General features: G+C 43.9%; 2 long non-coding RNA genes across 3 annotated transcripts in view; one reads left to right on the top strand and one right to left on the bottom strand.

Annotated features, from left to right (window-relative positions):
* Positions 1-4,634: 4,634 nt before the first annotated feature.
* The window catches only part of LOC116449889, a 14,332-nt gene continuing 3,531 nt past the window's right edge, over positions 4,635-15,435 (bottom strand). The window contains exons 2-3 of the long non-coding RNA XR_004242573.1: positions 10,089-10,311; positions 4,635-7,565 (exon numbers count right to left, since the gene is read on the bottom strand). This is a non-coding gene — a long non-coding RNA (uncharacterized LOC116449889). The remainder of the gene's footprint in view (positions 7,566-10,088; positions 10,312-15,435) is intronic.
* The window catches only part of LOC116449890, a 12,453-nt gene continuing 10,633 nt past the window's right edge, over positions 13,616-15,435 (top strand). Inside the window, exons 1-2 of one of the 2 annotated variants that reach the window (XR_004242575.1) lie at positions 13,616-13,703; positions 13,808-13,873. This is a non-coding gene — a long non-coding RNA (uncharacterized LOC116449890). Of the gene's footprint in view, positions 13,704-13,798; positions 13,874-15,435 lie in introns of those variants that run through there. The other variant, XR_004242574.1, reaches the window with a different exon arrangement.

Raw genomic sequence — 15,435 nt, 5'->3', positions numbered from 1 at the left:
ATTGCTGGTTCTGTCCTGGTGTTTGGGATCAATGAACAGCCCGTTCCGTGCGTTTTCCTCCGAGCTGCTGAAATGCAGACTCACTCCCACCCCCCCTGGGCTTTAGCAGAGTTCCCACCTCAGCTCTCCCCGCTTTGTTCCTCAAACCATGCTCACACAATTTCCTGTTTAGAAGCAAAAAGGGGGTTAAAGAGCTCTTGGTGCTTCCTCTTGTAGCTCAGTGCAGTTGTATCTTCCCCAGAAGCAGCTGACAGTCAGGATATTTCTCTGATAGGTACTTGAGCTATTTTTTCACATTCTCATCAGTTCAGATGGCTCTTTGTGAGAGCAGTTTCAAACCCTAATTTCAAGTGGCTGAAAAAAAATCAGATAAAATAGGTTCTTTGAGTTGTAAAAGCATTAGCTGAGCAGGCTTGGTTCAGTGTCAGTAAAGCACAAAGCACAAGGGACAGAGCTAATACCCGAGAAAATCTCTGTGAGCTCTGTAAAGGAGGGACAAGAAATCTGAATCACAGTTCTGCAGACGCTGCTGTTCCCTTGCTGTATTCTCTGAACTTCTCTGAGGTCTAAAAAAGGGTTCTGATACTTATTAACTCTTTCAATTTAAACGTTTGTTGTTTTATTGAGTTCAGAGGTGGAAGCTGTGCAGATAAAACCCTTTGGTTTTTCATTCCTGCTTTCTGTTTGGAGAAATTGAAGTGTCACAGTGACCAGGGTTAACAGATGCACCAAAAGGTCAGCAAGACACATCACATGTGAGCAATGAAAACCAAATCTTTCTCTGATGGGTTTGACTGAAGTCTTTCCAAGATGGCAAGACAGAAGAGAAGCTCTGGAGAAGCAAAGAGGGAGACTGAGAAGAAAACAAGTTTTTAAAATGCACAGGGAGGTCAGTGGGTGCAGGTGACAGAGGTTTCACACTACAGGAGCCCTCAAAGGCCTGGCTGCAAAAACTGCTGAGTGAAGGCAAAACCCCTGTTCCAGAGTTTATTCCTTCCTCCCAAGATTGATTATGTCCAGGAGATACAGGGACATAAACCAAGGGACATCGTGGTGCCCCTTTTCACCACCTTCAATATCCCCTCCCCCATGTCAACATCTACTCTGAACCCATTTTCTGCTCTATATTATTTTGTCACTAATTGCACAATAATTCTTCAATTACTGTGGACTAGAGAACAGGGAAATCCATCTGTCGAGTGCTCTGTGTCCTTATGACTCTTCCTGACCTGAATTTGGAAGGGCTTCACTTTGCACCTCCTTTCCACTCCCTCGGGGCATTGACTGCCAGGCACTAAGAGATTAAATTGAAGCTCCGAGCCCTGCCCTGTCTAAATCCCAGCAATTCATGGGCTGGCAGAAGGCACAGATGAGCCACATATGAAGCAGCATCTGAATCAGGCTGTAATTTGCAGCCCAGGATGTTCAAGTTGTGAAACCAGAGCTGTCTGCCTACATATGCAAGGCCAGAAACTGGTGATGTAAAATTCCCTTTCTGCTCAGACAAAAGCAAGCTTTGGATCCCAGAGGATATCTTTAGGATGAGGCTGGGATTCTGAATTAAATCATGCCCCTTTTGTCCTCACCTGGGCAGTCAGTGGGATTTGTACAGTGGGATAAAGAGCAGCACATGACCCATGGTCAGAAGGACCCAGCACCCAGGTGTGTTGATGAGTCAGGAGTGGCGTCTGGGATTTATTCTTTTTTAATGTATATATTTCCCCTGTAACTTTATGATTCTGTTGACTTTTCAAACACAGTAATAAGCACTTCTACATCTTCAAAGTGCTTGCAGATACTATCTCACTTAATCTCCCAGGGAAGGAACATAAGAAAACAATCAGTAACAGATAAGTAAATGATTTAATTTTGTAAAAGAATTTAAAGCTTATGAGGAATTAAAGACCTGATGTCAAGCTAAATCAAAGCAATGGAAATGAGCTGGAACTTGTATCCTCCCAAGGTTTCTGGTATCCACTCTGTGAGTATGGTCTGTGTGTGGAGTCCCTTGTCTGGTGAAAGGGCAGAAGAAAGACGGAGTTACACAAAGATCTGAGCTGACACCCCTGGGGAAAAGGGCTCCATTGCCAGCAGGATGGTGGGGCTGCAGTAGCAGAGAACTTCTCTCCCTCCAGCCCCTTGCCATGACCATTTGAGCCCTTCCACCAGGGCAGCAGCTCGTGGCTCTCTTGGCAGGTGCCTACAGTGCCCTGGCCAGAGCTGGGCCTGCTGCAGCCAATGCCACTGTGCTGGGAATAAATGTCACATGCAGGAATAAATTAGAGCTGGGAGTGCCCAAATCCCAGAGGAGCGCCCAGTTTGTGAATTAACACGGTTCCTCTCACAAAGATTCTGGCTTGTTTTGTTACACGGGAGGCCAGCTGGATGAAAATATTTCTTTTTGGACAGTAGTTGTAGAAGAATGGGAGGACTGGGGTCATAGAAAGCCAAAATCTTTGCAAGTGCCAAGTGCTGGCTTGAATGCACTTCTTTCAAGACCTTCAGCTATGCCCTGCATGCTGAGAAGCACTTTCTGAAGGGCCATTTTGAAGTGGTACAGCACAAAAAAACCATCCCTCCTTCAGAGAGCATGGAATACTAATTTAGGGTTGGCAAGTCGTGGGGGAAAAAAAAGGCTTCTCATGGTCCCCTTTCATGAGGATGTTTTTCTCCCGTCCTTTTTGAATTTAATATTGTGTCAAATTCGGGTTAAAGTGCTCTGTTTCCTCAGCTCTGCTCTGACTTTGATGCTGCTCAAGACCTTCCCCAATTCAGTGAAGGGAGCATGTAAGTAGGGCAGGCATGGTATCCACCCCAGCATCCTATACACTGCTGTGGACACTGGCACCAGTCAGGCATCACTGGGTTTGGGTCTGCCTGGCCAGCATATCCCAGTTAGACCCCAGACTGGCTTGGAAAGCCCTGTTTTGTCACCTGCTCTGGGATGGATTTTTAGTGAGCCAACTCTCTGATATCAAACATCTGAGCACTGTTTGGGTGAGGGACCTCACTGCTTTAGGTCGGAGCCCTTATATGCTGGCTGGATTGCTCGTGTTCAGAATTCATTTAGAGCAAGGTGGATTTGGAAAAAAAAAAATGTAATAAATTTCCCGCATGGCTCCTCAAGCTTTACACACCTAAAGTCTCCCTCTGTCCTTGTGGGACAGGTCAGGTCCTTTTGGAAGTACCTGATGTGCCTCAGTACCACTGCACCTGAGGCCAATAAAAGCCCCCTCGGACTGAGAGCCCCCTTGGTGCAGGGCACAACCTGCCCTTCCCCACAGAAATCTCCCCAGATTGCCCCAAACCTGTTCCAACATTGCCTTGCTGACACAGACACCAGGAAAATCTAGACTCAGGTGCAAACTGGCGATAATTTCTGATCAAGGCTGGGTTTTATCTCATAATGATGGTTCATTACACTAAATTATGCCCTTAACGACATCTTTGAATCAGTTTCTTCTTTCTAAAGAATTAATTATGAAGACATTCCTGATTTGTGGAGCTTAAGTAGGAAAGTGCACCTACAGATATCATCCATCACTTGGGTTGTAGGATTATATATCAATCTTTTAGAGCCATGAAAACGTGTGGAAATTAGTGTGCAGTTGTTCTCTTGGAGCTCATCTCTACCAAACACAGGACAATCCAAATGCATGGAATGCCTGTACCTTGGAAAGGCTTTAAAAGTGCTGTGTCTGTAGTGGCTGGACCATAAAGTGTGTACTGAATCACTGTATAAAAAAAGATTCACTGCACTCCTAGGCCTCCATAAATCTCCAGATATTTACAGGAACAGTTTTCTTTTTTAACCTTTAGAGTAGGGCTGGCTGATACCTGACATGTTCAAACCTTTCACACAGACAGTAAAACTGATGTAAGAAGCAGGGACTTAATCCCTTTTTATGAGAAATACTGAAATGACTCTAAAGAGCTGTCATTGCCACAGTTGGTGCGACCTAGAGCTGAAGGTATATTCAAAAATCAATCAAACTACACAGAGCTTTTGGAGGGAGATCAAATGTGAACTGGTGTTTGGTTCATGTGCTGTGCATTTTCCAGATATGGGATAAATAAAAGGTTGAATGAGGAATGATCAATAAGATAGTAAAGTGCAGGTACCCAACTAACTCACTAAATCCAAGGCTTTTGATAACATAATTATAACTTTGATGTTATAATCTTCTATCCTGCACAAGCAATGTCAGGAAACACAGATGACAACCTGGCATTCATTATATTGATCTGAATTCATACACAAAGTGTTTCAGGGCCTGTAGGTTTTTTAGATGGATTGTACACTGAGATTAAAGAGAATGACCCTGAAAATGGTCGGGCAATGCAAGCATGCACTGCACACTTGGCTGTGGAAAAGTGATCCTGCATTTTTTATCTTTTCTTCTCTGGGAGAATTCCATTTTCACACCTGTGAGGTCAAGCCTGGAAATGCTTCCCAGTTCTGAATGGAACATACTGGAACATGTAGCTCTAATCTGCAGCAAGGCTTCTCTGCTCTTATCAGAGAGCCTCTTGTCAGACTGACATGGGACCAGAAGTTCTTGTTCTGAAATTCAGCAGAGCCACTCCCTGGCCTCTGGCATGACTCCAGTGTTCATATTCATGACCATGTGTAGTTATTGCATGAATGATACATTTATTTACATAATTAATATCCACATATATAACCTGGAAGGAATCACAGAGAGCAGAATTGTATCATCCCAGTGTTTAAAGCCAGCTTTTGAAATTATATGTTGTGCATGAAGACATCCTGGGCTGAAAGCAAGGCTCAGCTTGGTCCGTCAGGCTGTGGCCTTGGCTTTGTCCTGCTCCCAAGGACAATTACAGGGCAGTCTGTGGCATCTGGGTAGGAATTGTTTGAGTTAAGAACTTTCTTTTCTTGATATAAATCAGAGCCCAGCTCTGACTTAGTTGCAGCAACTGCAGCAGAAATTCCCTTAACCCAGCAGAGCGTGGAGCACAGTTCAGTCCTGTTCTCTTCCATCTTGCATGTCCCAGTGTTACCACAGTGCCCCTGGGCCCTTTTGAAAAATACAGGAAAAAACCCCTCATTCTCTCCTTCAGCCTTTTAATTTTATTAAGTATGGGTTTTCTTTCTTCTCAATCTCATTTTCTCTTTTCCTTCCTCATTTCATCTAGACTCTGTTTCATGTTGAATAAAGTACATCCCCTGTAACAGGCAATTTAATTGAAAAAGAGATAACACCTGCTTTATTTTTCACTTTTGTAGCAGTCTCCTTCAAGTAGGCAAAGGTTCTCTGCACTGTGTTCTGTAATTAACTTGTCTTTGAGTCAACCCATATGCTCAACTAATGCAAATTATTTTCTGGCTAAGATCATTTATTGGTTGAAAGAAATTTAATATTTTAATCAAAGTAACATTAAAAAGTAACTCAGCTGGTTTAGTGATTCTGAAACTTTGGTGATGGAAAATTTCCAAGGGATGTCAATGTTCAGGGAAAGTTTGATTGGATCTGAATGGGGTTGTGTTCTGCATCCTGCAGTTTTATATAAGCCACATTATATTTCATCTTCCAAAATATTCCATTCTGCAGTAGAAAGGATCTCAGGCCTTTCCAAATGTCTTGGAAAAGAATCCGGGGGAGAGATGGGAGAAGTGGCTTTTATCCAGCTCTGACTACTTAGTCACTGGCTGGAAGGACACCAGTGGGAGACACGGGAGGATTAAAGAAACCTTTCCCAAAACAAGGCTTGTTTTAGTGTTTCCTGCCTCAGGCTTGAACCAGGGTAAATGTGGGAGCAGCAGCTGCAGCAGTGGAGCAGCAACACTGCAGAGTGGCTTTGTCAGAGAAGGGGGCTGGGGAAGTTTAGGATGCTCAGGATCCCGGTGAGAGCCTGCTCCATCCCCCTTCCCAGGTGAGGGTGGGATGGCCTCTCCATCATTCTGAGAGAATGAATATCCTCTCCTTGAAGCCTCGGGCCAGAAATTCAAGCCCCACCAAACTTGGTCCATATGTTCCCACAGAAAGTTCACATTTCAGCAATCAGGTGGGTTTGTTCCCAAAAAGAATACAGAGATTTGCTGTTAACTTCAGTGTGACCAAGCTTCCACTTATAAATTGCCTTAAAATCTCCAGCACTTGGCTGAAGTTCATTTCTCTCACAAATCCCTGAGGTCATGATTCAACAAAACAATAAATCCAGCTTAAGGGCTCCTTGTGCCAGCACAGAAAAGTCATGACACAGAATCACATCACACAGAGCACTGATCCAGAGTGAGCAAACTTGCCTATTTGAATGTATTAAAAAGTAATGATAAGTTTATGTTGGACCAGAAGTCTCTGTCCTAATGAGGCATCTCCTGCAGCTACTGCTCCAGCATTTTTACTCTGGCAGAAATTGTCTGCCCTCTTCTAGGCAGGGAAAGTGGGAGTGAATGCTGTGTTCTGCACTCAGCACCTCACCAGAAACACCATCCCAAGCTGATTTCTGATCCACATCCAGTGGGTGTTTCTGGCAGATCAGCAGAGCAGAGCTCTGGCATTAATGATCCCAGAACCAGGGCCTCGCTCCGGCAGCCTGGGAAAATGCTTGGAAGAAGCAGCAGGGCTCTTGCAGAGGCACTCAGAGAACATCAGGACACTCATTTCTCCTGCTCCTTCCACCAGGCAAGTCAGCAAAGCTGCAAGGGCAAATCATTGTGAAGAATTCTTCCTGAAGCACAGAAAGACTCCAGAGTCCAAGGAGATATCACCAAATGGGAAAGCAGCTGTGAAACATTCCAGCTGTGGCTGGAACGGGGAGCTGTTCCTCCTCAGTCCATCCCATGAAGATTCTCTCAGCTGGCCCCTGCCAAGCATGCCCTGGTAATAAATGACTGAAGTCAGGCCTGAAATAGTTTAAATTCTTTGTCCCAGCAAGGAGAAGCTCAGCAAATCCTGGAGATTTATCGTTAGAAGTTCCAAACTGAGCTCCTTTTGGGAAACAGGGTTGATTCCTGATTGCAAATTTGCTTGAGCTTTACGGATATTTTTTTTTGGTGGCATGAAGCCATCATACATTTACCTTAACTATTTCAACAGGACAATTTTTCTCTCTGAGTTACGTTCTTGTGTCATGAATTTTATTATCCGTTTCCATCTGGGCACTTTGAATCAAGGAATAACTTCACTGACTGACACAGGCGCCAGGTGAACCTTTCACACTAACTGGGAACATTCTTTGTGATCCCTTGACCATGCTGCTAAATCCTCCCAGGCAGAGAAATAACAACTAAGACATCTGAGGTCACGTTCACAATAGCCAGAACAATCCCGGAGTCTCTTCCAGAAAACAAGGAATTGCAATAAACAAGGGAGAGGCTTCTCAGAAAGTCATTTCACAGTGAGCTCAGTCCATCCCGAGCTGCAGAGACTTGGAGCAACTTGTGGTAGCACTGCAGGCCATCCCTGATGGAGAGTGAACAGGGAGCTTTGCAAATCTGAAGGCTTTGGGTGACATTTTTAGGGCCAGAGTCCATTCTGAGCTCTGCTGTTATTCTCCTACAGCTGTTTTGGCTTTATAGCTGTTAAATATATTCTGTGCTGAAAGGGAAAAAATGGAAATTAATTCATTAGTGATAATGCTCATTGTTTTCTTGCACAGATTGTGTGCAGAGCACACAGCACAGTGCAGCCCCAAGACTTTACCCACTGGAGGAGGGCTCTGGAGAGGAGCTTTCCCATGCCATAACACTGACCCCCTGGAGCTCACAGGGTGTTTTGTTCTGCTCGAGCCAAGATCAGCTGGCAGATAATGCTGAAACCTTTCCAAAAGCAAACAGAATTAAATTGTGCAACAAAAGACACTCGTTCAATTTCTTAGAGTCAATCAAAATTGCAGAACTCCTGGAGTGGATGGATTACTGGCAATAAAGCAAAATCAGAGAGGCAGAGGGGAAAAAAAAAGAGAATGACACCTGAGCATGTAAAAGAATCACAATGAAGATTTATTTGAGACAAATGGAAAGGAAAGATTACAGAAACACTGGGGTGGTCGAGACCTCATTGCAGCCTACAGCTTCTTCCTGAGGGGAAGGGGAAGGGCAGGCACGGATCTCTTCTCTCTGGACCCGTGGCAGGACCCCAGGGAATGTCTGGAGCTGTGCCAGGGCAGGCTCAGGTTGGATCTCAGGGAAAGGTTCTTCCCCCAGAGGCTGCTGGGCACTGCCCAGGCTCCCCAGGGAATGGGCACGGCCCCGAGGCTGCCAGAGCTCCAGGAGCGTTTGGACAGCGCTGCCAGGGATGCCCAGGGTGGGGTTGTTGGGGTGTCAGGGCCAGGAGCTGGACTGGATGATCCTGTGGGTCCCTTCCAGCTCAGGATATTCTGTGAATCTATGAAAATTGCATCCAAGCTGGCTGTACTTCCTCTGAAACCCAGAGCCCCTAAAACACACATATTAACACCAAATCGGGGGGTCTTGAATGAGTCTCTGATCAATAGTGGAAACACTAACTAGGAATCGATATTTTAGACATCTCCATGGAGATATTGTCATGGCAAATCAACAGCTCCTAGTGTGTGACACACATTCATATTACTACCTCTAATTCATCCAAAATGTCCTTCTTCCATTCTTGCAACGTGCTAGAAAAAGCTGTCACATGTTGGATTGGATTCTAATTGCTAGCAGAATGCTCAGTTGTTGACAGATATGGCTTCCTGTTGGAAATAAATGTAAACCAGAATAGGAAAGCTGACCTGATCCAACTGAGGTCTTTTTGAGGTGAAAAATAGAACAATTACCGGATGCAAGTAGATAAATTTTTCCCTATGGAGCAAAAATTCTGTGGAACATGCTGATTTTGCAAACCTAAAACCTTCCCCCGGAATGTGTCAGTTCAATTCAGCAGGGAAGAAAAAAAGATAAGTTGAATAGTTTACATTTTTTATAATAATTATGTACTGCTCTTTGAAGAATTAACAATAAAAGAAATGTCACTGGTAGGGCAAAATTTCTTATACATATGCAAATAGTGTATCAAGATCAACTCAAAATGATTTGGTAGTGTAAAAAGTTATTTTGCTTTGTTGTAAGCATCACAACGTTTTGTGGGTTGTTTTTTCCTCTAAACAACGAGTATGTTCTGAAGTTGTGGCTGTGTTTAAAAACTTTCATCGTTGGAAATAGAGTCAGAATAGTCAATATGGAATATACAGTCAATATAGAATATATGTCCTACTGCCCTGTTATCCTGTGGGTGCATGGGGCAGAGAGAGCAGGGTTGGTGAATAAACTGAAAAGACTTCCAGTTCCTGTTTTCTGGCACTTCAGGCTGCTGGACAGTACATGAGACCTTGAACACTTTTTGTTCTGTTGATTTTCCTGACCCTGAAGTGACATGAAAGCCTGAAGGTTTCCTGTCTGACACAGATTGCTCATCTGAGGGAGGGGGCTGAGGTTTCTGCTCAATGTAAGGCACAGCTGAAGAGAGAGGGGCAGCAGAACCAGGCTCAGGAGAGCCCAGCATCCCTGGTTTCCACAGGCACACACCAGCACAAGCCGGGTGCTCAGATCACTCAAGGGCCAGAAATTGGCACCTGCTGAGGGAAGGTGTCAAAATGTTTCTTCCTGGCTTTTAAAGAAATAAATTCTGAAGGCTGGAGAGAACATGCTCAAGACCAACACGGCCAATAAATGAATGGCTCAAGGACACAAGTGCCTTACATGAACAAGGACAATTCTCCATGGCACAGAATAAAATGAAAGCCCCTACCAGAATGAGATTTTATATCGCATCCAGGCCCACTCAAGAGAGGAGTACATTTAAACACGTGAGGAGACACCGAGAGAGGGGATTTTCTGTTAAACTGGAGCAGACAAAGCAGGTTCCTCTGCTCCTTCCCCTTGGCATTGCCTTTGAGAAGTGCAGGAAGGCACACAGAGGAGCTGTAGCACGGGCTCCAGCTCTTCCTGAGGACTTTTAGCAACCAAATTAAGACCCTCAGACAGGTCAGAGTAGGTCCAAGGACACTACAGGGTCAGTGGGAATGGTGTGGAACAGAATAATGAAACTCAGAGGTCTCCAGATGAGTCTCAGTTATTGCCATAATCATATATCACATACCTCTGTCACTCTTGTGTGCTGCAGCAAAGAGAAAGGGACTGGAATGATCAAAAAGGAGTTTTCCACATCGAAATTCTCTTGTTCTGCTTCTTTTGAAAAGGACTGTAGGTATTGCATTATTTCCACCTTTGTAGAAATATTTTATCTTAAAAAGAGTCTTATTAAAGAGTCTCCTGCTGGGATTGACTTACAGAGGGGGGTTATCTGAGCACTCCAGAGGGCTCTGAAAATAGAAGAGGGAAAATGCTTCAGTGAGGGAGAAAAAATATGTCTGTTCATAAACGCTAATGTGAAATGTCCCAGTGTGTTGGAGACACAGAGAATTGTGGATATTGAATTAATTTTCTCACTAAAAATATTCTAGTCAGCTCCAAATAGTCTCCTCTCCTCACCTGTATTTCCAAAAGCCTTCTAAAGATTTTATCTTCGAAACCAAATTTCTTTTCATCTTCTGCTTTATCTTCTCTGCTTTTGGGGGTAGTTTTTCTTTTTTAGTTTCTCTGCCAGGCTGCCTCACATGTAACCATTGCTGTGTCTCCACTGAAAACATGCACTGATTGAGGAAGAATCCCAAGGTAGGAACTAGCTCCTGAACAAGGAGCTCATTTTGAGGAACTGTGTTGAGAACTTGTGTTTTCATTTGTCTTCAACAGTTTGGGGACCCCTAAGTGATCCATAACCATATCAATGTCCAAAGAGATGATCACAGGCACTGAACCCAGGGAAAAGGTAAACGCTAGCTTAGGGGCTCTGCTTGTGTCCTCTGAATTCAGCTGCCTCTCTCCACTGATCCCTGTGTGAGCCAGAGGGAATAAAAGCTAGACAGGAAGGTGATCCAGCCTGTGCTGTCTTTTGTCCTCTGGTGCACTGGGATGTCCAGGTGTACAGGAAGTACAGGAACTCTGTACCTTCTCTCCTTTATCACCAGGGAGCCAGCAAATATAGAAAATGCTGCTTTTCTCCAAAGCCTTTCTCAGGCAAAGATTGATGACTGAAGAAAACAAAAAACCATCATCACTTCTACATTCTTAATTAACATCAAAAACGGCCTCCTTGTGTAGGATACTGTTCAAGGAGCTGCATCAAAGAGGAGATTGCAGCTACAGAGCAACCCCACCAGTGGAGATGGCCCTTTGTCAGTGTTAAACCTGAAGTTAATATAAAACTGTCACACAGAAAAGAGGGGTAGAAATGCAACCACCCTGCAGTGATGAAGCTGCTGGTGCCAGAGCAGTGGAATACATCCCTTTTAGGGATCATTTCTTCCCTTTTAGGGATCATTTCTTCCCTTTTAGGGATCATTTCTTCCTGAGCTCACCAGCTTGGTGATCTTGCTGAGAAACACCATTTCCATTCAATAGATCCCCAGGATGCTGCCCAACCTCCAGCCACCCCTTTTGCAGCAGTCACTGCTTGAAAACCAGGTCTAGGACACCTGGCCTGTGCTCCAGATAAATCTGAGCTTGTTTTTAGCCAGCATAGTGGGGGAGCTCCAGAGCACCACACATGGATCTTCGATGCTCTGTGCTTTTGATTTATGATGGTGAAACCAAATGCACCTTCTGGTGTGAGGGGAGGTGGAGGAATGATAATGTTCTTTCTGAACCAAATTATCCTTCCTTTTTGTACTGAATTAAGGATACCATCTCACTGGAGGCTGAAAAGCTTTGGCTCCAGTCTGCACAGACACATCATACGTGTCTGCCTGTCCAAATATTTTACCCTGACATTTTACAGCAATATCTGGGCCTGTAAAAATGATGGCAAAAAGCCTATTGATTTCATCTGAACAGGAGCCAGTAGAAGCTGATTTTACCTGGACAGTGTTCTCTAACAGATGTAGCTCAGTAATAATTCATGTTGTTGAATCCAACATAAAAACATGAATGCACAATAAAAAGAAAAAAAAATCACAGTTCTGAGTCTATTTTCCTCTCTGCTTAATCAGCAGGAAGAGAGAGAAGGAGCAGATGACCTGTAATAAAAGGTTTTTATCATTTTTTCTGCACTTCATTGTTGAAATGAAATCATCTTTCACCCTGGAAGAGTGAGAGGGTAACACAGCACCCTATTACTATTTATGAGACATTTTCTTCGGTGGTGCTTTCACCACACCACATTTGTAACTGTTGAAACATAATCTGGACCGGAAAGCCTGGTGGAGTGAGAAAGTTGTTGTTCTGTAGAAAAGGAGAGTGAGGTACAGTTTCAGTGCTGGGGTAACAGAGCTTATCTCAGATGACACCAGCAGAGGAGATGTTGCTGTAATTTCCTTGCACAAAGTAATTTGCAGAGGCACATTAATTAATCACTCCAGCAACCTGCAGCGTGTCCAGCCCCGGGGAAGCTGTGAGTGTGTGAGGAGACAGGCAGGAGTTCTCCAGTTCTGTCCTGGAAAATACCAGAGGTTCCTGGGAGAGTCTGGGTACTCTCATGTCCCTCAGGAATTTTCAGGGCTCCATGGAGGTTTACCCCAAACCCATCTCATGCTCCAATCAACATCGTACACCAGGCTGCTGAATGGGAGTTCTCTGTCCTTAGTGTCAGAGCTCTGAACATAAACTGTGATGTCTTTTCCTCCTTTCCCTTGCAATAGAGTAGAAGTGCAGATCTGGCTGTGGATTCAAATACTGAATTTCAGGCCTATCTATGATTTCTATTGGTCTGTCATGCTTAGAACATGAAAAGAGCTCTGTTTAATGAGAAAGTGGACTCTGTTTCTATTCCAGCTCCCAAACCCCTGACTCTATCTAGACCACATTTCACTGACAAAGAACCTTTCAAAAGCAAAGAATTTCAAAACTCACAGCTATGAATTGTCCGAGAATCTACATAGTAAGGAAGTCCCCAAATGATCTGTCCTCATTGCAGATTTGTTTGCTAGCTTGAATTTCTTGCTCCAGCAATGGGTCAATTTTCACACACATACAAGATGTTTTCTTTTCCCAAGTATGTGTGAATTTTGTGGAATTTTTTTAGGATACAGAAAAGCATATCTTTATTTTCAAAGTCTGACATGCCAGAAACAGTTGCTTTGAAAACATCCTCACCTCTAATGTGTTTTTCATTAGGAGTATGTACTCCCAAACTGAAATCAGTACCAGTTTTCAGGATGCAATCCAGTGTGTTCTTGCCTTGACATCTGTTGGTAAAAACAATGTAGTAAAATGTGACTTTGGAAGAATTATTTGTGTATATTTGAGAAGAGCTGTAACTGGGTAGTAATTCTGACAACCTGCTCATAAAGGCAGAGCTGTACTCAGTTCAAATCCTGAACCCAGCAAAAAGGAGCAAGATGATTATTGCTGGCTCACTCTTGCAGATCAGATTTACAAGTTGCAACCAAATAAAAGAAAGAAGTGTCAGACTGGCACGGAAGTGTCACCAGGGAGCAACCTTGGGAACAGTTAAGCTCGGAAGGGAAGTTTACAGTGAAAGCTGTTTTGTTGTTTGTTGTGATTTACATTTCCAATAAAGCTAAACCCCAGCAGGATTTTGGCCTGTGTGTGGTGTTTGCAAGCTGGTGAAAGCAGAATGGGGACTTGCTCCACTAAGCAGATCTTAAACTCACCAAAATATATCCTTGTGGAATGGAAAGCTGAGAGCTGTGCACTGGTATTAGGGATAGTTGCATTACCAGGGCAATAATTAATTGGCAGTTGCCCTGACTGGATTCTTCTGACCTTAGTTTGATATTTATTCATTCTCATTGTGCACAGGATTTGCCATGCAGAGTAACCAGTGAGCACCTCTTCCCCTGCCCTGGTGTGCGGCCCAAGGGATGGGTAAGTAACTCTCATTCTTTCTGCAAACAGAGATCAGCTTGCTGAGAACAGTTTAAAGCCTTGAATGGAAAAGACAGAAAATTTAGCAAACATTTCACTGCTTTTACTTCAGTTTTTGAGCACTGTGCCCTCCTGCCTTGAGTGCAGGGTCCCAGTCTATGGTGTCCGGAGCAGGAGTGTAACCAGAGCCCCTCACCAGCTCTGCAGACACTGGGGTGGCTGCTCTGCTTTGTGCCTCTGTTAACTGCAGGATTTGTCATTTCTCACTGCTTATCCTGTTCAGAGACTTTCAGTTTCTATTCACCTGCCAAGAGGAACACTCAGTGATGTGCAAGCAGGTTCTGAGCTGTTTGTCTGGGGTGCAGCATGTGCCAGGAGGGCAGAGCTGGGGCCACCAGTTCCATACCTTGTTTTAATCTTACATTTCTGCAACAGCTCTCTCCCAGCACATCTTGCAGACTCTTTTCTAAATTTCAGTCCAACATGCACTAAAATCAAACTTTCTTGGTTTCTTGCCTGGTTTACATTTAAGGGGATGAGCTTGTGCTGGTTTGATTTAATACCACATCAGTTCTAAAGTACTTCTCCCACTGGGAGACTTCAGCTTTTCTGGCTGTGCTGAAAGTAGCATTTGGCATAAGCCATAAACCCTACTTCAGACAGCTTAATCTATTCAAAACGGGGCTGAAAAGGAAAAAGAGCACTACAGCAAACAAAGGTTTGTGTATCCTTATTTAAGGCTGAGAATCCTATGGCTCTGAGAGATGAGTTTTGCCTTTGGATCCTTCTAACACTCTAAGACACTTCTATTCCAGCTGTTTGCCCAGACTGGAGCAGAGCCGGCTCACGTTTGCCGTGCCACTGAAAATGCATCTGAGCTCTGTGAGAATGCACTTTGAATCATCTCTTGTATTATTGTGCCTGAGACAGGGAAAATGCTCGAAGTTCCTAAGGGAGCTGAGATCAAATGTAATCATCTGTGCACTGCAGACAATTGTAGTTCCCATTTGTTAAATCCAATTGTTGGTGCTTCATTCAAGCATCTGCTGAAGAGAGTTCTTGCTTTTCACTGTAGTGAAAACGTGAATCAGGCAACTGTTTTGTTTCTTCCAGAGGTTAATCACCTTCTCTTATAAAAAGTTTGTGTCTATTTTGTTGCTTCAGTTAATCTGTCTTCAGCCTTTTACCACCGATTCCTGGTCTGTCCTGCTGTTCTCAGCTGCAAGACACCAGTTCAGCTCCAAGTAAAATTCATCTTCTCTCCTCACCCCCAGCCTGAGTCCCAGTTACAGCCTGGTGTCCCACCCCAGTAGGTTTTAATTGGATAAAATTGTAAGTTAAATCTCCTCTACATCCCAGGTCAGTGATTCTCAGAATATTCCACTCCATTCGCTGCAATTAAATCAGCAGCCAGGGCAAAAAGTGCTCAATTTATGACTGACTCCTCCGTGCACCCGTGTAATAATCCTCAGATAAACTGATCATGGGATTGTACTGCTTAAAGCCAGTGTTTATCTTTCCAAGCACTTAAGGCATTAAGTGTCAGCATGAGAAGAAAATGA

This window comes from Corvus moneduloides, chromosome 12 (genome assembly GCF_009650955.1).
Source record: "Corvus moneduloides isolate bCorMon1 chromosome 12, bCorMon1.pri, whole genome shotgun sequence".
NCBI classification, from domain to species: Eukaryota; Metazoa; Chordata; class Aves; order Passeriformes; family Corvidae; genus Corvus; species Corvus moneduloides.
The sequence above is the reverse complement of the archived record's forward strand: the minus strand, read 5'-3'. Positions and strand labels throughout refer to the sequence as shown.